Here is a 25,296-nt window from a genome sequence, read left to right as displayed (position 1 = left end):
TGAACAACGGGGCCAGTGGGCCAAGGAATGAAAGATGGAGTTGACGTATGGTGTTGGGTTTTGTTGAGACAAACCAGGGAGACTAACAGTTAATGATTTGGCCCTGGACAGTGTTGTCGAACAGAGAGAGACCAAGGGGTGCAGTTACATTGTTCCTTGGAAGTGGCATTGCAGTTGGACAGGGTGGTGAAAGCAGTATTTGATGCACTTTCTTTCATTGTCCAGAGCATTGATATGAATTGGAGACATTTGTAACATTGTCCTAAATATTTGCCTTAGGCAGAGGAGGCTACGGATTGACCTTATAAAGGTTTATAAAACCATGCGGGGCCTCAGTAAGGTGAAAAGCCAAGGGTAGGCAAGTCCAAAACTAGAGGGTATAAACAGGAGGTGAGAGAGCAAGGATTTAAAGATGGCAACATTATTCACAGAGGATGGTGCATAGACGGGACGGACTGCCAGGGCCACATGGGAGAAACGTGTACAATTACAACATGGAAAAGACATTTGGGGAGGTACATGGAGAGGAGAAGGTTTGAAGAGATAAGGGCCACATGCGACACGTTTAGTATAAGGATCATGGTCAGCATTGATAAGTTCGAGCTACATGACTCTGTATCCAGTTAAAGAGGAGGAGACTACCGAGATAAGACATGTTGTAGACACTGAAGCAAGTTAAGCGATAGGGATGGTAGGCTGGAATGAAGTACGTTTCAAATTAGTGAAGTGACTATAACGAAGGGAGGAGGTTACAAAGATAGCACCTCTTATAGGATTTAAAAAATTATTGAAGACATTGGTCACCAAGATATGACATAGATTCAGTGTTGCAGTGTAGTTAGTCTTAGTACAACAGACCTTACATTATGGGCAGTGATTGAGCCTGGGGTGTATCTGTATTGTGCTCCCCCTCCAGCACTGTATCTATGTCATGTTCTGTTAGCTGATGTTTGGAGCCCTCTCATTGCTCTCTGCCCTGTGCACTGTGAGTGATCTTACCTCACTCCAGGATTTATTGAAGGCTCCAGATCCCCCTGCTCTTTGTCTCTCTGGCTGACCAACCATCTTCAAAGAGGTGTTGGACGAGACACCCAGCAGATGGGAAGTCTATTGAGTCAGGGCCTTCCTGAGTACGTGTAGGAGACAGAGAGATAGACAGAATGGGAAATTAGACTGATGCTGTGAGGTTTACACATGGAAAATGGCACTGTGCCCCACAGAGACCTGGAAAATCTCAGTTTCCATCCCTGGCCTGTGTTGCTGCGTCTCTCTGGAGTGGAGAGTTCTGTTGGCTCAGGATACTGACAGAGGCAGCAATTAGACCCACAAATGAGGGATACCACATGGAGAGAGACTGAGTGATAGCACCAGAGTGCAGCAAGTTATCAAGATCAAACAATTGTGTCGGAAGAACAGGTTTAGCTTCATGATGCACTGGTGTCAGTGTTCAGGGATGGGCAACCATTGAGCAGGTGACGTGGTGGCCGAATGGTATAACTGCTAGAGCATGTATCCAAAACCCCAGCTAATGTACAGGGGAGAAAGGTTTGAATCCCACCATTAGAAATGGTAGAATTTGAAATCAATAATTTTTAAAATAGTAATTAATAATCCACATGTAAGTATGAGACCATTGCTGATGTACAAAAAACCCCAACACTTGTCCTTCAGAGATGGACATCTGCCCATCCTGACGTGGTCTGCACTACATAAGCACAACAAAGTGTTTGCCTCTCAATGACCCTCTGAAATGGCTAAGCAAGTTACTCAACTCAAGGGCAGCTAGGGCTGGACAAGAAAGGCTGGTCAGCCAGAGACACCCACATCCCATACCTGATTTACAAAATAATCTATTAGGATGGTCCCACTGGAACCGTGCTGGGAGCAGTGTCCTGGCCAATCATGTCGGTAGGTTTATGGACAAGGCTTTAAACTGACAGAGAGGATGTAGGGACAGGATCCAAGTGAAAGGAACTTTCAAATTCCAAGAGAAAAGGTGTCGCATCGGAACACCATGGGGATGTGGCTCAAGACAAGCAGAAAGGAACAGAAAGGGACAGAGTTTAACTTACCTATTCGCTGATGTACAAGTTATGTGACAGGAATTGTGGGAAAGAGTAAATTATGTCTTTTTTTCGCATGGACAAAGTCTCTGCAATAAGGTAGAAGGATTTGTGACACAGAGATAAAAGAAATTTAGACACCAGGGAGACGTGGTTACAGGGCGAACAAAAGGTGAACAGAAGTATTAAATTGCTCACAACCTTGCAGAAACTCAGGCAAAATGCGCAATGAGAACTATAATGGATAACAAAGGCATTACAGAGAAAGCATTTGGCTGCAGATCATGAAGTAGAGTCGGAATGTAAATTCTGGCTATTACTTGCGAAGGACAGAAACAGCAGAACAGTTTTAGCCACCGAACAGCATTTCATTGCACATCACTGCATTAAACAGGAATTGATTGGAATTTTTTAACAAAGCTATTGTGATAATTTTGGGAAACTTCAATATTCGCATAATCTGGGACAATCACACTGACAACAGTGATAGTGGAAGGGGAGAGCGGATAACTTTTTTTCAGTGTTTCTTTGAATAACACATTGTGCAACTGGCTAGGGACATAACTATGTCAGATTGATGGTTGTGTGATGAAACTTAGTGAATGAGTAATGTCACCTGGAGAAACCCTCCGGGAAATTGTGATAAAGTGCAGTTTAAAGAAATATAAAGTTTTAAAGTGAATCACAAAAAAACAAGTTACAATGAAAAACAAAAATAGCCACTTGCATAAATTTGACAGGAGAAGTGACCAAAGTAAACAGGCTAAACAGACTGGAACATGTGTCTGTAAATAAACAGTGGAAAACATTTGAAGGAACAGTGTAAATCACTCAAAAAAAGTACATTCCATCGAAACAGACAAAACCTCAACAAGAAACTCATTCCTGTCCCTCACTCAGGACAAAATGGATCATATTAGATTAAGAGGCTGACAAGATCAGCAAAACGTGCTTAAAATCCAGAAGTGAGAGTATGCTTTAAGAGTAAGTTTTGAAGGGATTGCAAAGGCTCTGCTCGCAGGAGGAGGTCAGTGGGAAGGGGAATCATTGTCAGGGTTTAATGACACAACAGGAACAGGGAGAGATGAAGGTGTTGGAGGTGGTGAGAGCATTACAGAGAGTGGCCAGGGCCTGGACGGTATTACAAAGCCAGTACGGTTTGCTGCAGCAGGAGGGGTTTGCAGAGAAGGGAGGGACATTGGAGGGAGAGGATCAACCAGCTGCTCATCCAAAACCACATCAGTGGCCACAGGATTTTTCGTACACAGTATTGACCATCCTCAGGCCATAGGAGCATTGACATAAAGCATTTACGAATTACAGGCCAGAGGATAATTCACACACTGTATTGACCGTCCTCAGGCCACAGGATTATTCACACACAGTATTGACAACCCTCAGGCCACAGGATTATTCACACAGTTTTGAGCATTCACAGCGCACAGGATTATTCATATTCTCTATTGGCCATGCACAGGCCACAGTATAATTAACAAACAGAAATGACCATGCAGAGACCACAAATTATTAACACACAGCATTGACCATCCACAGGCCACATTATTACTCACACACAGTATTGACGATTCACAGGCCACAAGTTTATCAACACAAAATATTGACCATTCTCAGGCTGCAGGATTATTCACACACAGTATTGACCATCATCAGTCCGGATGATGATTCACACACAGAATTGACTATCCTCAAGCCACAGGATTATTCACACACAGTATTAACCATTCACAGGTAACAGGATTATTCTCACGCAGGATTGAACAACCTCAGACAACAGGATTATTCACACATCGTATTGATCAGCCCTAGGCTACAGGATTTCTCTCACACAGTTTTGATCATCCTCAGGCCAAGGGTTATTCACACACAGTACGAATGATTCACATGCCAGAGGATTAGTCGCACACAGTATTGACCAACCTCTGGCCACACAATTAATGAACACACTGTTTTGACCAGTTACAGGTCACAGGATTATTCACAGACAGTACTCACTATCCTCAGGCCAGAGGACTATTCATACACGGTATTGACTACCCTCAGGCCACAGTATTATTCACACACGGTATTGAGCATTTACAGTGCACAGGATTATTCAACACTTTGTATAGTCCATCCACAGGCCATACTATTATTAACAAACAGTATTGACGGTTCACAGGTCACAAAATTATTCGCACACAGTTTTGACCATCCTCAGGCCAAGGGTTATTCACACACAGTATTGACGATTCACAGGCCAGAGGATTATTCACACATGATATTGACCATTCACTGTCCAAGGATAATTCACACACAGCATTGACCATCACAGGCCACAGGTTTATTCACAGACAATATTGAATATCCTCAGGGCACAGAATTATTCACGCTATTGACCATCATCAGACCACAAGTTTATTCACACACTGTATTAACCAGCCTCCGGCCACAAGATTATTCACAACAGTATTGACCATTCACAGGCCACAGCCTTATTCACACACAGTATTGACTATTCTTAGGCCACTGGATTATTCCCACACTTTATTGACTACTCTCAGGCCACAGGTTTATTCACACACAGTATTGAGCAGTCACAGTGCTCAGGATTATTCACACACAGTATTGACCATCCTCAGGCCACACTATTGTTAACAAACAGAAATGACCATCCTCAGGCCAAGGGTTATTCACACACAGTATTGATGATTCACAGGCCAGAGGATTATTCACATGTGGTATTGACCATTCACTGTCCAAGGATTATTCGCACACCGTATTGTACATCCTCAGGCCTCAGAATTATTCACACACTGTATTGACCAGTCAACGGCCACAGGATTTTTGAACCCACTGCCTTGTTACTTTGAAGGCACAGGATTATTTACACATTGTATTGACCATCCTCAGGCCAAAGGATTATTCACACACAGTATTGACGAATCACAGGCCACAGGATTGGTGACACACATTATTGACCATCCTCAGGTACCAGAATTATTCACACATGGTATTGACATTATCAGGACACAAGAATATTCATATACGGTATTGACTTACCTCAAGCCACAGGATTTTTCACACACAGTATTGACCATCCTCAGGCCACAGGATTATTCACCCAATACACACAGTATTGACCATCCTCACGCAACATAATTATTCACATAAAGTATTGACCATCATCAGGCCACAGGATTATTAACTCACAGCATTGACCATTCTCAGGCCAACAGGATTATTCCCATACATTATTGACAATTCTAAAGCCACAGGATTATTCACACACAGTATGGACCGTCCTCAGGCAACAGGATTATTCACACAAAGTATTGGCAATTCTCAGGCTACTAGATTATTCACACACTGTATTGAACATTCTCAGTTCACAGGATTATTCGCACACAATGTTGACCACCATACGGCCACAGTATTAATGAACACACTATCTTGGTCATTTATACGTCACAGGATTATTCCCACACAGTATTGACCATTCACAGGGCACAGGATTATTCACGCACAGCATTGACTAGCACACAGTCACAGGATAAATGAACACTCGGTCTTCAACATTTGCAGGTCACAGGATTATTCCCACATAGTATTGACAATTCACAGACCACATCATTATTCACACACAGTATTGACCAGCCTACGGCCACAGGATTAATGAACACACTGTCTTGACCATTTACAGGTCACAGGATTATTCCCACACAGTATTGACTATCCTCAAGCCACGGGATTGTTCACACACAGTATTGACCATCCTCAGGCCACAGGATTATTCACCCAATACACACAGTATTGACCATCCTCACGCAACATAATTATTCACATAAAGTATTGACCATCATCAGGCCACAGGATTATTAACTCACAGCATTGACCATTCTCAGGCCAACAGGATTATTCCCATACATTATTGACCATTCTAAAGCCACAGGATTATTCACACACAGTATTGATCATCCTCAGACCACAGGATTATTTACACACAGTATTCACAATTCACAGGCCACAGGATTACTCTCACACTATATTCACAATCCTCAGGCCACATGATTTTTCACACACAGTATTGAACATTCACAGGCCACAGGATTACTCTCACACTATATTCACAATCCTCAGGCCACAGGATAATTCGCACTATGTATTGAACATCCTCAGACCACAGGATTATTTACACACAGTATTCACAATTCACAGGCCACAGGATTACTCAGACACTGTATTCACAATCCTCAGGCCTCATGATTTTTCACACACAGTATTGAACATTCACAGGCCACAGGATTACTCAGACACTGTATTCACAATCCTCAGGCCACAGGATAATTCGCACTATGTATTGAACATCCTCAGGCCACTGGATTATTCACACACAGTACTGACCATCCTCAGGACACACTAGTATTCACACACAATATTCAATATTCCCAGCCCACAGCATTATTCACACACAGTATTGATTGGAACACGGCCACAGGATTAATGAACACACTGTCTTAACCATTTACATGGTCACAGAATTACTTCCACACAATATTGACTATCTTCAAGCCACAGGATTGTTCACACACAGTATTGAATATCCTGAGATCACAGGAGTATTCACACACCGTATTGACCATTCTCAGGTCACAGGATTATTCCCACACAGTTTTGAACATCCACAGGCCACAGGATTATTCACACATAGTATTGACCAGCATACAGCCACAGGATTAATGAACACACTGTCTTGACCATTTACAGGTCACAGAAATATTCGCACCCAGTATTGACCATCCTCAAGCCACAGGATTATTCTCACACAGTATTGCCCATTCTCAGGCCACAGGAGTAGTCACACACGCTATTGACCATCCTCAGGGCACATGATTATTTTCACACTGTATTGACCATCATCAGGCTACAGGAATATTCACTCACATTGTTCACAATTCTCAAATTACAGGATTGTTCACACACAGTATTGGCGATTCACAGGCCAGAGCATTATGCATACATGGTATTGATCATTCACTGTCCAAAGGATTATTCACACACTGTATTGACAATCCTCAGGCCAAAGTTTATTCACACACAGTATTGACGATTCACAGGCCAGAGGATTATTCCCATACATTATTGACCATTCTAAGGCCACAGGATTATTCGAACACAATATGGCTGTCCTCCGGCAACGTAATTTTTCACATAATGTATGGAGCATTCTCAGGCCACAGGATTATTCACTCACTGTATTGAACATCCTCGGGCAGCAGGATATTTAAAACACACAGTATTGACTATCCTTTGGTCCACAGGATTATTCGCACACAGTATTGACCACCATACGGCCACAGGATTAATGAATGCACTGTCTTGATCATTTACACATCACATGATTATTTCCATGCAGTATTGACGAGTCTCAGGCCACAGCAATATTCACATACATATCGACCATTCACAGGGCACAGGATTATTCACACACAGTATTGTCTAGCACACAGCCACAGGATTAATGAACACTCAGTCTTCAACTTTTGCAGGTCACAGGATTGTTCCAACATAGAATTCACAATCCTCAGGCTACATGATTATTCACACAGTATTGACCAGCGTATGGCCACAGGATTAATGAACACACTGTCTTGATCATTTACAGGTCACAGGATTATTCCCACACAGTATTGACCATCCTCATGGAAGAGGAATATTTACACAAAGTATCACCATCCTCAGGCCATGGATCATTCACACACCGTATTGTCAATCCTCAAGCCACAGGATTTTTCCTACACTGTATTGACCATTCTCAGGCCACAGGATTATTCACACACGGTATTGAGCATTCACAGTGCACAGGATTATTCACACACAGTATTGTCAATCCTCGAGTAGCAAAATTATTCACACACATTATTGACCAGCCTCAGGCCACAGGATTATTTACACTGTTTGACAGTACAGAGGCCACAGGAGTATTCACACACAATATTCAACATTCCCAGCCCACAGGATTATTCCCACACAGTATTGACGAACATACGGCCTCAGGATTAATAAACACATTGCCTTGACCATTCAATACAAACAGTACTGAACATGCACAGGCCACAGTTTATTAACACCCAGTATTGACCATCCACAGGCCACAGTTTTATTAACAAACAGTATTGAACATGCACAGGCCACAGATTATTGATTCACAGTATTGACCATCCACATCATAAAGGATTATTATCACACAGCATTGACTATCCACAGGCCACAGGATTATTATCACACAGCAGTGACCATCCACAGCCCACATTATTATTCACTCACAGTATTGATCATCCTTAGGCAACAGGATTATTCTCACACTATATTGACCATTCTCAGGCCACAGGATTATTAATAAATAGTATTGAACAACCTCAGGCAACACGATTGTTCACACACTGTATTTATCATCCTCAGGCCAAGGGTTATTCACGCAGAGTATTGACCATCCTCAGGACACAGTATTATTTGCAAACAATATTGACCATGCACAGGCCACAGATTTTTAACACATAGTATTGATCATCCACAGCCCACAAGATTATTATCACACAGCATTGATCATCCACAGCCCACAAGATTATTATCACACAGCATTGACCATCCACAGGCCACAGCATTGACCATCCACAGGCCACATCATTATTCACACACAGTATTGCCCATCCTTAGGCAAAGGGCTATTCGCACACAGTATTGACCATCCTTCGGCCAAGGGTTATTCACACACAGTATTTACGATTCACGAGCCATAGGATTATTCACACACAGTATTGACTGCCCTCAGTCCACAGGATTATTTACACACAGTATTGACCAACCTCAGGCCACAGGATTACTCACACACAGTATTGACCGTCCTCAGGCCATAGGATTATTCACACACAGTATTGACAATCCTCGGGTAGCAAAATTATTAGAACTTAGAACATAGAACAATACAGCACAGAACAGCCCCTTCGGCCCACGATGTTGTGCCGAACATTTGTCTTAGCTTAAGCACCCATCCATGTACCTATCCAATTGCCGCTTAAAGGTCACCAAAGATTCTGACTCTACCACTCCCACAGGCAGCGCATTCCATGCCCCCACCACTCTCTGGGTAAAGAACCCACCCCTGACATCTCCCCTATACCTTCCACCCTTCACCTTAAATTTATGTCCCCTTGTAACACTCTGTTGTACCCAGGGAAAAAGTTTCTGACTGTCTACTCTATCTATTCCTCTGATCATCTTATAAACCTCTACCAAGTCACCCCTCATCCTTCGCCGTTCCAATGAGAAAAGGCCTAGCACTCTCAACCTATCCTCGTACGACCTATTCTCCATTCCAGGCAACATCCTGGTAAATCTTCTCTGCACCCTCTCCAAAGCTTCCACATCTTTCCTAAAGTGAGGCGACCAGAACTGCACACAGTACTCCAAATGTGGCCTAACCAAAGTCCTGTACAGTTGCAACATCACTTCACGACTCTTGAATTCAATCCCTCTGCTAATGAACGCTAATACACCATAGGCCTTCTTACAAGCTCTATCCACCTGAGTGGCAACTTTCAAAGACCTATGAACATAGACCCCAAGATCCCTCTGTTCCTCCACCTCACTAAGAGCCCTACCGTTAACCCTGTATTCCGCATTCTTATTTGTCTTTCTAAAATGGATAACCTCACACTTGGCAGGGTTGAACTCCATCTGCCACTCCTCAGCCCAGCACTGCATCATATCCAAGTCCCTTTGCAGCCGACAAGAGCCCTCCTCACTATCCACAACTCCACCAATCTTCGTATCATAATTCACACACATTATTGACCAGCCTCAGGCCACAGGATTATTTACACACTGTGTTGACAGTACAAAGGCCACAGGAGTATTCACACAGAATATTCAACATTCCCAGCCCACAGGATTATTCCCACACAGTATTGACGAACATACGGCCTCAGGATTAATAAACACATTGCCTTGACCATTCAGTACAAACAGTACTGAACATGCACAGGCCACAGTTTATTAACACCCAGTGTTGACCATCCACAGGCCACAGTTTTATTAACAAACAGTACTGAACATGCACAGACCACAGATTATTGATTCACAGTATTGACCAGTCACATTCCACAGGATTTTCAGCACACAGTATGGACCGTCCTCAGGCAACATAAGTTTTCACACACTATATTGACCATCCTTAAGCCACAGGACTATTCACTCGCTGTATTGATCAACCTCGAGCAGCAGGATATTTAACACACACAGTATTGACTATCCTTCGGTCCAACGGTTATTCCCACACAGTATTGACCACCATACAGCCACAGTATTAATTAGATTAGATTTTAGATTAGATTACAGTGGGGAAACAGGCCCTTCGGCCCAACAAGTCCACACCGACTCGCCGAAGCGAAACCCACCCATACCCCTACATTTACCCCTTACCTAACACTACGGGCAATTTAGTATGGCCAATTCACCTGACCCTGCACATCTTTGGATGGTGGGAGGAAACCGGAGCACCCGGAGGAAATCCACGCAGACACGGGGAGAACATGCAAACTCCACACAGTCAGTCGCCTGAGGCGGGAATTGAACCTGGGTCTCTGGCGCTGTGAGGCAGCAGTGCTAACCACTGTGCCACCGTGCCGTTCCCACATAGTATTGACAATCCTCAGGCCACAGGATTACTCACACACAGTATTGACCATTCTCAGTCCACAGGATTACTCACACACAGTATTGACCATTCTCAGTCCACAGGATTATTCCCACACAGTATTGACCACCATTCCGCCACATCAATAATGAACGCACTGTCCTGATCAGTTACACATCACATGATTTTTTCTACGCAGTATTGACGATTCTCAGGCCACAGCAATATTCACACATAGTATTGATCATTCACAGGGCACAGGATTATTCACACACAGCATTGACTAGCACATGGCCACAGGATTAATGAACACTTTGTCTTGACCATTTACAGGTCACAGGATTGTTCCCACATAGTATTGACAATCCTCAGGCCACAGGATGTCTCACACTCAATATTGACCAGCCTACGGCCACAGAATTAATGAACACACTGTCTTGACCATTTACAGGTCACAGGATTATTCCCACACAGGATTGACCATCCTCAGGCCATGGATTATTCATAAACAGTATTGATAATCCTCAAAACACAGGATTATTCCTACACAGTACTGATCATCCTCAGGCAACAGGATTACTCACGCACAGTACTGACGATTCAGAGGCCAGAGGGTTATGCACACATGGTATTGACCATTCACTGTCCAAAGGATTATTCACACACAATATTGACCGTCCTCAGTCCACAGGATTTTTCACACACAGAATATGACCACACTCAGGCCACAGAATTATTCACACGTAATATTGACCAACCTCAGGCCACAGGATTACTCCCACACAGTATTGACGATCCTCAGGCCAGAGGAGTGTTCATACACAGTATTGACGATCCTTAGGCCACAGGATCATTCACACACTGTATTGCCCAACCACGGGCCACAGGATTATTCACACACAATATTCAACATTCTCAGCCAACAGGATTATTCACACACAGCATTGACCAACATATGACCACATGATTAATGAACACACTGTCTTGACCATTTACAGATCAGAGGATTATTCCCACGCAGTATTGACCATCCTCCGTCCACAGGATTACTCACACACAGTATTGACCATTCTCAGACCACAGGATTATTCACATACAGTATTGAACATCCTCAGGCCACAGGATTATTCACACATATTATTGACCTTTCTCAGCCCAGAGGATTATGCACACACTGTATTAATCATCCTCAAGCCACAGGATTATTCTGACACTCTATTGACCATGCTCAGGCCACAGGATCATTCACACATAGTATTGATCATACTCAGGCCAAGGTATTGACCATTCACAGGCCAGAGGATTATTCGCACACAGTATTGATCATCCTAAAGCCATAAGGTCATTCACACACTGTATTGACCAACCCGAGGCCACAGGCTTAATGAACACATTCTCTTTACCAATTAACAGGTCACAGGATTATTCCCACATAGTATTGACCAGCATAGACACAGGAGTATTCACACACAATATTCAATAGTCTCAGCCAGCAGGATTATTCACAAAGTATAGACCAGCCTACGGCCACAGGATTAATGCACACACTGTCTTGATCATTTACAGGTCACAGGATTATTACCACACAGTTTTATCCATCCTCAGGCCACAGGGGTATTCACACAGTATTGAACATCATCAGGCCACAGGATTATTACCACACAGTATTGACCATCCTCCGTCCACAGGATTACTCACACACAGTATTGATCATCCTCAGGTCAAGGGTTATTCACACACAGTATTGACCATCCTAAGGCCATAAGTTCATTCACACATTGTACTGACCAACCCGAGGCCACAGGATTAATGAACACATTCTCTTTACCAATTAACAGGTCACAGGATTATTCCCACACAGTACTGACAATCCCTAAAGCACAGGATTATTCACACACAGTATTGAACATCTTCAAGCCACTGGATTATTCTGACACAGTATTGACCATTCACAGCCACAGGATTGTTCACACATAGTATTGATCATGCTCTTGCCAAGGATTAGTCACACAGAGTTTTGAGCATTCACAGGCCAGAGGATTATCACACACAGTATTGATCATGCTCAGGCCACAGTATCATTCACACACTGTATTGACCAACCTCAGCCCACAGGAGTATTCATACACAATATTCAATATTCTCAGCCAGCAGGATTATTCCTACACAGCATTGACCAGCCTACGGCCACAGGATTAATGAACACACTGTCTTGACCATTTACAGGTCACATGATTATTCCCACACAGTATTGACTATCCTCAAGCCACGGGATTGTTCACACACAGTATTGACCATCGTCAGGCCATAGGATTATTCACACACAGTGAAGACCATCCTCAGGCCACAGGATTGTTCACACATAGTATTGATCATCCTCAGGCCAAGGGGTTTTCACACACGGTATTTATGATTCACAGGCCACAGGATTAATGAACACAGTGTCTTGACAATTTACAGGCCAAAGGATTATTCATTCACAGTATTTACCATCCTCCGTCCAAAGGATTACTCACACACAGTATTGATCATCCTCAGGCCAAGAATTTTATTTTTAACACACTGTATTGACCATTCACACCGCAGAAGATTATTCACACATAGAATTGACCATCCTCATACCACAGGATCATTCATTCACTGTACTGACCAACCTCAGGCTACAGGAGTATTCACACACAGTATTCAACATTCTCAACCAACAGGATTATTCCCACACAGTATTGACCATCCTTAGGCCACAGGATTATACACATACAGTATTGACAAACCTCAGGCCACAGGATTACACACACACATTATTGACCAGCCTCAGGATTAATCACACACAGTATTAAACAACCTCAGGCCAGAACAATATTCACACACAGTACTGACTATCCACAGACCACAGGATTATTCCTACACAGTATTGTCCATCCTCAGGCCAAAGGATTTTTCACACACATTATTGATAATCCTCAGGCCACAGGATTATTTTTATACAATATTGACAGTACACAGGCCACAGGATTACGCACACACAGTATTGACCATTCACAGGCCAAAGGGTTATTCCCACACAGTATTGATCATCCTCAGGCCACAGGATTATTCACACACAGTGTTGACCATTCACAGGCCACTAACTTATTCACACACAGTATTGTCCATCCTCAGGCCAAAGGATTATTTACAAACAGTATTGATAGTACACAGGCCACAGGATTATTCACACACTGTATTGACCATTCACAGGCCACTGTCGTATTCACACACAGTATTGACCATCCTCAGGCCGCAGGATTGTTCACAATGTGCATTGACTATTTACAGTCCAAAGGATTATTCACACACAGTATTGACCATCCTTAGGCCAATGGTTATTCACACACAGTATTTACGATTCACAGACCATAGGGTTATTTACACACAGTATGAACTGCACTCAGGCCACAGGGTTATTTACACACAGTATTGACTGCCCTCAGGCCACAGGATTATTCACACTCTGTGTTGAGTATTCACAGTACACTGGATTATTCACACATAGTACTGAATAACCTCAGGCAACAGGATTAATTACGCAAAGTTTTGACCATCCTCTGGCCAATGGTTCTTCGCACACAGTATTGACCATCCTCAGGCCAAGGGTTATTCACACACAGTATTGACCATTCACAGGCCAAAGGATCATTCACAAACTGTGTTGACCAATCTCAAGCCACAGGGGTATTCACACACAATATTCAACATTCTGAGCCCACACGATTATGCACACACTTTATTGACCAGCATGTGGCCACAGGATTATTCTCACACAGTATGGACCACCCTCAGGCCAAAGGATTATTCACACAGAATTGATCAACCGCAGACCACAGGATTATTCTCGCACAGTATTGACCATCCTCTGGCCACAGGATTATTTACATACCATATTGTCCATCCACATGCCAAGGGTTATTCACACACAGTACTGACCACACAAAGGGAGAGCGTTAGAGGTGCTTAGAGAAGCAAACAGAGATGTGGAGTGTTGTTGCGACTGGAAAAGGGTCTGAAAAGGATTTTACAGTGACAGGGTGGACTGTAGTTATTGTGGAAAACTACAGAAATAGTGATGATTGTACTGAGTGCAGGATGGGTTTATTGTACTGAGTGCAGGATGGGATTATTGTACTGAGTGCAGGATGGGATTATTGTACTGAGTGCAGGATGGGTTTATTGTACTGAGTGCAGGATGGGATTATTGAGATTCGGCATGTTATCAAGGCAGGAGCAATTTACAAATCGGAAGAATCATCAGTATTGGAGTAGGGATCAAATTCATAGTGGGATTGTGGGCGGGGTTAAGGTTACAGAAATACGAACTTTTCTGGGAATTACAAGCATTCAAGGCCCTGGCACAGATGAGTTGGATCGAAAGGTATGTTTCCTTGCTGAATGACTCCATCCCATGACAAAAGTCAGCGTGATAGGGGGAAATACAGAACAGAAAGATCCTAGGATTTGAAATCATCTACTTGGGGGAAGCCTGCTTTCCCCTCTGTTGGACTGATCCTCACTAAGACAGCACAGGCCTGGATTGATAACTGTTAACTTCCTATATTGATATAGGAAGGCTCAATACAGCAGAGATGAAAGTAAACAAGAGAGTGGGGATTGAACCTGGGACCATCACACTCTGTGTTCACCCTTCAACTCTGTATCTATGTCATGTCCTCCATACCAAAGATCGATCGCTGAAATGCTCTCTGCTCTGTTCACTGTGAGTGGTCCTATCTCGCTGCAGGATTTCTTGAAGGCTCCTTCCCTCTGAATGAAATGTATCCCAATCTGCTTTGGGAGGTAAGGGAGGAGATTGCTGGGGCCCTGGTGGATATATTTAATATATTGCTGACCACAGATGAAATGCCGAATGACTGGAGGATAGCAAACGAGATTCCTTTGTTCAAGAAGGGCAGCAGGGATAGGCGAGGAAATTACAGAGCAGATAGGTCACCCCATTAGAGGAACTATGTGTAAGATTTGGAAAGGGTTCAGTGGAGATTTACTAGGATGTTACCTGGTATGGAGGGAGTGTGATATGAGGAACTTGAAGCTGTTTTTGTTCGAGAGAAGACATTTGAGATGAATTAATTGAGACATTAAGATAATCAGAAAGTGAAATGGATTGGACAGTGAGAGCCTTTTCCCTCAGATGGCGATCTGAGGGGTGAAAGATATATGACAGATGTCAGAGATAGTTTCTTTACTCAGAGTAGTAGGGGCATGGAACAAACTGCCTGCAACAGGAGTCGATCTGCTAACCTTAAGGGCATTTAAACGGTCATTGGATAGTCACATGGACAAGAATGGAATAGTGTTGGCTACTTGGGCTTCACATTGGTTCCACAGGTTGGCGCAACATCAAGAGGGGCCTGTACTGTGCTGCCATGTTCTATGTTCTAGAGGGAATAAATATAAGGTGAGAGGGGAAAGACTTAAAAGGGATTGGAGGAGAACATTTTTCACACAGAGGATGGTGCAGGTGGTAGAGAAAAGTACAATAACAACATGTAAAAAATATTTGGGCAGAAACATGGAGAGGAGAAGGTTTGAAGGGATTTGGGTCAAATGCAGAGAAACGCGACTCGGTCAGGGACTCTGGTCAACATGGACTAGTTGGATCGAAGGAACTATTTTCGAGCTGCGTGACTCAGTCTCCTCCTCCAATAACTGGAGACAACTGAGATAAGGCATGTTGTAGACACTGAAGCAAGTTACAGCGTTAGGGATAGTAATCTGGAATGCAGTACGTTTCAAATACGTGGAGTGACTATTGGGATAGGAGGAGTTTACAGAGATATGAACTGTTATCGGAGTTAAAAATTATTGAAGACACCGGTCCACAAGACATGCCATAGGTGCAGTGTTGGAGTGTAGCAAGTTTTAGTGCAACAGAACTTAAATTGGGGTGGGGATTGTGCGTGGGGTGGGCCTGTACTGTATTCCCCCTCCAGATCTGTATCGATGTCATGTCTTGTTAACAGAGGTTTGGAGCCTTCTCATTCCTATCTTCTCAGTTATCGAGGCTGGATGAAGTTATCAATACTGAGGGTTGCAGAGTTAGTAAGGACTCTTCAGACTGGCCAAGGTTACAGGTAGAGAGACTTGTTGGGACTGGAAGAGGTGACAGTCCTCAATAGGATGGTACACATTCACGGATGATTTTAGTGACTGCAGGAGATTACAGAGTTACGAAGGCTAGTAGTGATGGGAGGAGGTCACAGAGATAGATAAGATTGCAGAGATTGGCCAAGGTTACAGGTCTGGGGAACGGTCACGTGGCTTCATAATTTACACAAAGGGAGGATGGGCAGGAATGGCTGTGGGAGCTGGAGGGGTTTATACAGATAAGGAGGTTTATAGGGATGGTAGAAGGTTCATGGGAGTGAGGTGCTGTAGGATAGGATGGAGGATGCTGTGGGGTCTGGAGAAGTTTGCAGTGATATCATATGATGGAAAGGCTTGAGGAAGGTACACAGATGGGGTGATTGGTAAGGACTGGAGGATATTAAACAGACAGGGTGGGCTGTAGTACTGGATATTTTGAGAGAGATAAGGATAAGGTAGTGTTTGGGGATAATGACCATAATTCTGTACGTTTTGAAGTCATGATGGAAAGAGCTAAGGATCATGCAGAAGTTGTGTGTCCAAATTTGGGGAATGCTACTTATCATTTCATTATCACTATCACTGATCATTGAAAATATAGACTCAGAGGAACTATTTGCAGTCGAGCCTACAATTGGAAAGAGGGAGTATTTTCAAGTGATACAGTGAGAATTCAGGGCCAGCGTGTACCATGAACAGTGAATGACAAAGGCACCAAGTTCAGGGAATACTGATCAAATGATATTGTGAGTTTGGTAAAGAAAATACAGTGCAATAAAACCAGGTGAAGCCCTTCAACAACTATAGAGAGTGCAAGGGGGTCCTTCAAAATTAGGGACACTCAATGGCCATGAAACCTCCTTGGCAGACACTAGTAAGGAAAAGCTACAAGATATTTTATGACGAGAGTCAGAGGAAGAAGATTCCCAGCTAAAGAGTGCAGCCTGTTGGAAACCAAAGGGACGATCTGCGCATGGAGCCAGAGGAAGTAGCTGAGGTCTTCAATGTATGCTTCCCATCTGTATTCACACAGAAGAAAGACACTGTAGCTGGGGATTTCAGTCAGGATGGTGAGACTCGAGAACATGTTAAGATCAATAAGGAGGTATTAAATGCTTTCACAGGCATAAAGGGGGAGAAATCCCCAATGCCCAATGAAATGTATCACAGGCTGCAGTGGGAGGTAAGGGAGGAGATTGCTGGGGCCCTGGTGGATCTCTTTAATACTTTGCTGGCCACAGGGATATTGGGTAAAAATTGGGAACAATTCTCAGGGACAAGATGTATCAATATTGAAAAGAAAGGAATAGATTCAGGACAGATTTTGTAAAAAAAAATCCTGTCAGATGAATTCAATTTAGTTTTTTTGAAAAGTTATCTAAAAATATTTATGAGAGCAGTGCAGATGATGTGGTTATCATGGCGTTCGGTAAGGCCTTTGACAAGGTCTCAGTCAATATGTAAATGGCTGTTTTAAAAAATTCTCAAGGTCAGGTTCGTAGGAGAGTAGTCTGACACAGAACAAACGACCAAGAGGCGAGTCTGCTAGAATATGAGCATTTTATTCCCCGCAGCGTCGCCACAACCAGGTCTCATACTTACAACGGGTCTGGCTTATACTCACTCTACATGTTACCGGAACTGGGAGCCGTCAGTTCTCGTAGAGCGGTTGCCAACAACCCACGCTCGGCGGTTAAACGCAACCCCGGAGCAGACTCACCGAACTGGAGACTTTTCCAGCTGATATACTCTTTTCCAGATATAAACATTCATGTGAACAGCAGAGCAAGGCTAAAAAACACATTCCATTCTGTTTACATACAGATAAGAAGATTCACACGGGGAGGTGTGTAATAAGATTCACACGGGACTAAGCAACACCTCCATTCCGGTTAGATTCACACATGTATTGGGACATAATTTTTAACCGTTTTACACCACATTCCACTGCTTGGCCCAATACATGTGTTACATTATGCTTAATTCAGTTCAATTCGTTTCAGTTAATTTCAGTTCAGTCAATTCAGTGCAGTTCAATTCAGCTCAGTTCAGGTCTGTTCAGTTCAATTCAATTGTGTTCAATTCAGTTCCGTCCATTTCAATTCAATTTAGCTCAGTTCCATTTTGTTCCGTTCAATTTGATTCACTTCAGTTCCACTCAGTTCAGTTCAGTTCAATCCCATTCAATTCTGTTAACTCCGCTTCAGCTTTTTGGACATGCCCACATCCTCCGCTGTACCCCAGGCAAGGGGTTCTTCGGCAGGACTGGGATCCTCTCAAGGGTGGACAGCAGCGACCCTGGGGTTCCTCCGGTCGCCCCCCACCATTTCTCAAACAAACTGCCACGTCATGCCACGGTCCATGCCATCCCGGGACGGTCGGGACCTCCACAGTTTGTTCTTCTGGTTTCTTAGTCTTTTTCCAAAACATTGTTCTGTATCAAAATCTCTCCTCAATTGCGATTGACCCTGCTCGACTACGCCAAATGTTTTAAAAAATTCTCAAGGTCAGGTTCGTAGGAGAGTAGTCTGACACAGAACAAACGACCAAGAGGCGAGTCTGCTAGAATATGAGCATTTTATTCCCCGCAGCGTCGCCACAACCAGGTCTCATACTTACAACGGGTCTGGCTTATACTCACTCTACATGTTACCGGAACTGGGAGCCGTCAGTTCTCGTAGAGCGGTTGCCAACAACCCACGCTCGGCGGTTAAACGCAACCCCGGAGCAGACTCACCGAACTGGAGACTTTTCCAGCTGATATACTCTTTTCCAGATATAAACATTCATGTGAACAGCAGAGCAAGGCTAAAAAACACATTCCATTCTGTTTACATACAGATAAGAAGATTCACACGAGGAGGTGTGTAATAAGATTCACACGGGACTAAGCAACACCTCCATTCCGGTTAGATTCACACATGTATTGGGACATAATTTTTAACCGTTTTACACCACAATGGCCCAACTGGAGAAAGGAGTGAAACCTGACCTCCCCTTGGGAAACAAAGTAGGGAATAGGACTGAGGTGTTAGTGAGGGAGCATTTTGGCAAAGTGACCGCAATTCTATTAGTTTGAAAATAGCTTTGCTGAAAGACAGGCCTTGTCCAAAATTTAAAGTTATAAAATGTGGCAAGACAAATCTTGATAGTATTAGGCAGGAACTTGTTTTAAAGTTGATTAGAGAGTCTATTTGCAGGTAACGGGAATTCTGACAATTGGGAATATTTTAAATGTGAGATAAATTGAGCGATCACCACCAGCATGTTCCTGTTAGTGTGCAGCTCAATGCTGGCAGCTTTCGGAAACACTGGCTGTCTACTGAAACTCTGATCAAGGAAAAGGGGACACTTGTCATATGTAGCCAGCTGGATCAAGGGAATCCCTGAGGATCATAGGGGCTGTAGGAATACTCTTTGGATGGAAATCAGGAATGCAGAAAGGGGACATGAAATAACTTTGGCAGATAAAGTTAAGGAGAATCCAAAGATATTCTACAAGTGTATTAAGAGCAAAATAAGAGCTAGGGACAAAACCGATATCCTTAATGATCAACAAATCCAACGATGAGTGAAACTACAAGATCTGAAACAAATATTTCACTTCGGAGCTTACTGTGGATAAGGCCTGGGGTGCTAAGGGAAATAAACATTGTTTGGCCAGAACACTATTGGAATATTGTGTATAATTCTGGTCTCAATGCCATCAGTGATGTTATGGAACTTGATAAGGTTCAGAAGAAACGAAGAAGGGTGTTGCCAGCATTGGCAGGTTTGCGCTACAGGGAAAAGCTGAATAGACTGGGATTATTTTCACTTTAACATGGGATGCTGAGGAGTTATCGTATAAAGGTTTCTTAAAATCATGATGAGCATGGGGTGAATAGATAAGGACTTTTCTCCAGTCGTGGGGGGGGGGTGGGGGGGGGGGGGGGTGGGGGGGGTGGGGGGGGTCCAAACCTACAAGACATAGCTTTAAGGTGAGAGGAAAAGATTTAGTAGGGACCAAAGGGACAGCTGGGATATGTATGATATAAACTGCCAGAAGAAATGGTGGAGGCTGACAGAAATATATTTAGCAGGCATCTGGGTGTGTATATAAATAGCAGGATATTAGAGGGATATTGGCAAAGTTCTGGAAAATGGGATGAAAAACGTCATGGAGGAGATGGACCAAAGGGTCAGTTTCTGTGCTGTGCATCTCGATGACTCCATGTCTTGAAATGAGTCCACATTATAGAAGAGGCGGTGTTGGATGTTTTAAAACATAGAGGTAGATAAATCCCCAGGACCTGGTCAAGTGTATCTCAGAACATTGTGGGAAGCTGGGGAAGAAATTGTAGGGGCCTGAGCAGTGATATTTGTGGCATTCTGGGCAGTGATGGAGGTTTTCTGAGATTACAAAGGGATCTTGATGAAATGCATGAATGGCTGAAAAACTGCAGATGGAGTTCAATTCGGGTAAATGCGAGGTAATGCATTTAGGTTACAACAAACAAGGGTCGAGCTTTCACAATTAATGGTAGGGTCTTCAGTAGTGTTGTACGCCTTGGGGTTCAGGTATGCAGTTCTTTGAAGTTTGCCACAAGGAGAGACAGGATGGTTATAAATGGTACTTGCTTTCATTGCTCAGTCATTCGAGTTTAGGAAGTCGTGTGTAGATTGTACAGGTCATTGGTAAGGCCTGTTCTGGAATACTCTGCCCAATTATAGGAAGGATATTAAGCTGGAGAGGGTTCAGATCACATTTACCGGGATGGTGATGGGTATAGAAGGTTTCAGTTATAAAGGAAGGTTGTATAGTCTGGGACATTTTTCACTTGAGCCTGGAGGTTGAGAGGTGAGGGTATAGAAGTCTATAAAATAATGAGGGGTATAGATAGAGGTAATGTGACTTGTCTTTTTCCCAACAGCAGGTCATTTTAGAACTAGGGGCTACATTTCTTAAGATTAGAAGGGAGAGATTTAAAATCAGAAAACATAAGGAGCAAACTGTTACAGAGTGTGTTTTGTGTGTGGAATGAAATTCCCAAGGAAGGGGTACAATTATAAAGCTTGAAATATTAGTACAGGAATAGGAAAGGTTTGAAGGGATGTGATCCAGGAACAGGCAGGAGGGACGAGGTTAGTTTAAGATTATGGTCGGCATCAACCGAACAGTTAGTTTCCGTGCTGTATGACTGTCTGACTATGAAAATAATGTTGTGGCCTTATTTAAGAAAGACTGCAAGAGGAAGCCAAGGAACTGCAGACTGAGGAGGCAGAAATCAAGGATGGGTAAGTTGTTGGAGATCATGCTGAGACGTAGGATTTACATGCATTTGGAAAGACAAGAACTGATTACAGACAGTTAGAGTGGTTTTGTGCGCGGGAAAACATGTTTCACAAACTTGACTGAGTTTGTTGAAGACGTGACTAAGAAGATAGATGAAGGCAAAGCAATAGATGTTGTTTCTGGGTTCAGCAAGGCCTTTGACAGGGTTGAGCAGGGTACACTGGTTAGTAAGGTTAGATCACATGGGATCAGGGAGAGCGAGCCAATTGGATACACAATGGGTTTGATAGGAGGAGGTAGAGGGTTGTTGTTCAGACTGGAGGCCTCTGACCAGAAGTATGCTGTAAGGATTGGTGCTGGGGCCACTGATGTGCATCATTTATATAGAGGATCTGGGTAAAAATATTGGAGTCACTGTTAGTATGTTCGCGGATCCTAAAATTAGTGTAAGAGTGGGCAGGGAATATAGTTATCGAAGGGGATGTTAATCAACTGGGCCAGTGGCCAAGGAATGAAAGATGGAATTTAATTCAGGTGTTGGATTTAGTTAAGACAAACCAGATAGGACTAATGCAGTTAATGGTCAGGCCCTGGACAGTGTTGTCGAACAGAGAGAGACCAAGGGGTGCAGTTACATTGTTTTGGAATGGCATCACAGGGTGACAGGGTGGGGAAAGCAGCATTTGGCACACTTGTCTTCATTGGTCAGAGCATTGAGTACATGAGTTGGAGATATTTGTAACATTGTCGTCAATATTTCTCCTGGGCAGAGGAGGCCACGGGGTGACCTTATAAAGGTTTATGAAACCATGTAGGGCCTAAGTAAGGTGAAAAGCCAAGGGTAGGTGAGTCCAAAGCTAGAGGCATAAACGTGAGGTGAGAGAGCAAGGATTTAAAGAGGGAGCTGAGGGGCAACATTTTCCACAGAGGATGGTGCATAGACAGAATGAACTGCCAGAGGAAATGGTAAAAACAAGTACAATTACACCATGGAAAAGATACTTGCGCAGGTACATGGAGAGGAGAAGATTGGAAGGGGTATAGGCCAAACACAGGCAAATGCAACTCATTCCGTTTAGGAAACCTCAAACAAAGAGTCATGCAGCACAGAAACAGACCCGATGTCTCCAGTTGTTGGAGGAGGAGACTATCGAGACAAGGCATGTTGTAGAGACTGAAGCAAGTTACAGCGATATGGATGGTCGTCTGGACTGGAGGTTTCAAATATGTCAATTAATTGGTAAGAGGGGAGGGGATGACAGAGATAGGAACTGTTATAGGAGTTAGAATGATTGAAGACACTGGTCCACAAGACGACCCATAGATACAATGCTGGAGAGGGATTAGAGAACAGAAAGATCACAGGCAGCATTACCACTCTCTCATTGCAGGCCTGCATTCCCCTCTGTTGTCCTCGTGCTTACCAAGATAGCACACGCCTGGATTGAAAACTGGGAACTCCCGATGCTGTCTCAGTACAACAAAACTTAAAGTAGGGGTGGTGACTGAGCCTGGGGTGTGCCTGTACTGTGCTCCCCCTCCAGCACTATGTCTATGTCATGTCTTGTTAGCTGATGTTTGGGGCCCTCTCATTGCTCTCTTCTCTGTGCACTGTGAGTGATCTTACCTGGCAGCAGGATTTATTAAAGGCTCCTGACCTCCCTGACCTTTGTCTCTGGCTGAACAATCATCTTCCCAACCAGCAGTTGGCAAGTCTATTGAGTCAGGAACTCCCTGAGTACCTGTAGAAGACACATAAATAAACAGAATGGGAAATTAGACTGATGCTGTGAGGGTTACACATGTAGAATGGCAGTGAGTTCACAGAGATCTGGAAAATTCCAGTCTCCATTCCTGGCTTGTGCTGCCTCATCTCTCTGGAGCGGAGAATTCTGTTGGCTCAGGATTTGGAGTAGCTGCAAGAGTGAGAGATGCTGACAGAGGCAGCAATGAGACACATACAGTGAGGGATCCCACATGGAGAGATACTGAGTGATATCACCAGAGTTCAGGATCAAATAATTGTGCGGGAAGAAAGGGTTTTGATTCATGTTGCACTGGGATGCGCAACCTGTGAGCAGGCAAAGTGATGGCCTAGTGGCATTATTATGAGGCAATTTATCCAGAAACTCAGCAAATGTTTTCTGGACACAGGTTTAAATCCAGCCATTGCAAATGATTGAATGTGAATTAAGTACTTCAAAAAAGATACAATTAAAAACCTGTAAGTGAATATTAAACAATTGCTGATGTTAAGAAAAATCCATCGGGTGCATTCCTGTCTTTAGTGAAGTAATCTAAGGGGGGACTGGGACATCACAGGTATTACAGAAACAACAGCTGAGGGAGGGACAGGACAGGCAGCTCAATGTTCCGGGGGACAGATGCTGCAGGAAGGACAGAAGGGGAGCTGAGAGAGGAGAGAGCTGCTGGTTCTGACTGGGTGAACCATCCCAGCAGGACTGAGAGAGGATATTCCTGTGGGACCGCCCAGTGACGCTGTGTTCGTGGGATTAATCAGTAACAATGGGTCTTCCCTTTCCTCTGATTGTTCTACAGACCCCAAGAGCCCCGCCCTCCTGCACCTTGACCTTCTCAAGATGGCGGCCCTGAGCTCCGCGCTCCCTGTTCCCTCAAACAAATGGCGGCCGTGACCCTGGCCACTTCCCTGATCAGAGACCGCCGCCTCCTTACCCGGATCTGAAGGGTCATTTTCGAGTTATTTTTAACTGTATCCCGGACTTGTGAATTCTCTCCGCTCCTTTCTCCCAGCGAGGCTCCCACACACCGGCTCAAAGCACCGCTCTCTGAAGCCGATCGCAGCCGCTGCCGGAGAAAGCAGCTCCATGTCGCTCTCTCGATAATGATCAATGTGACACTGCGCATGCGTCTGAGGTTTCCGGTGAGTTTATAGAGAATATTCATAACTGCACAGAATCATGGGTGAAATATTTGTCATTAACAACTGTTTGTGTCGACTTAGAGACATAGAGCTGTCTAGTATGCGAGTAGATTGTTCGGTACAACTCAACCTTTTTACAACTCAACCATACCGGCCAAGTATGTAAATTACCAGTCGTTCTCAATTTGAAAAGAAGTTTCTTACTCAATTTGTGCAAAACGATTGG

At 43.7% G+C, this 25,296-nt stretch overlaps 1 long non-coding RNA gene across 1 annotated transcript in view; it reads right to left on the bottom strand.

Moving 5' to 3' along the window:
* LOC148139981 (uncharacterized) overlaps window positions 1-25,030 on the bottom strand; it is a 65,650-nt gene extending 40,620 nt beyond the window's left edge. The window contains exons 1-2 of the long non-coding RNA XR_015753282.1: window positions 24,863-25,030; window positions 23,796-23,910 (exon numbers count right to left, since the gene is read on the bottom strand). This is a non-coding gene — a long non-coding RNA (uncharacterized LOC148139981). The remainder of the gene's footprint in view (window positions 1-23,795; window positions 23,911-24,862) is intronic.
* Window positions 25,031-25,296: the final 266 nt, after the last annotated feature.

Source organism: Chiloscyllium plagiosum, unplaced genomic scaffold, assembly GCF_037043375.1.
Source record: "Chiloscyllium plagiosum isolate Xiang-an unplaced genomic scaffold, Cpla_swu_hap1 HiC_scaffold_36, whole genome shotgun sequence".
NCBI classification, from domain to species: domain Eukaryota; kingdom Metazoa; phylum Chordata; class Chondrichthyes; order Orectolobiformes; family Hemiscylliidae; genus Chiloscyllium; species Chiloscyllium plagiosum.
This window is presented reverse-complemented; position numbering and strand designations above follow the sequence as displayed.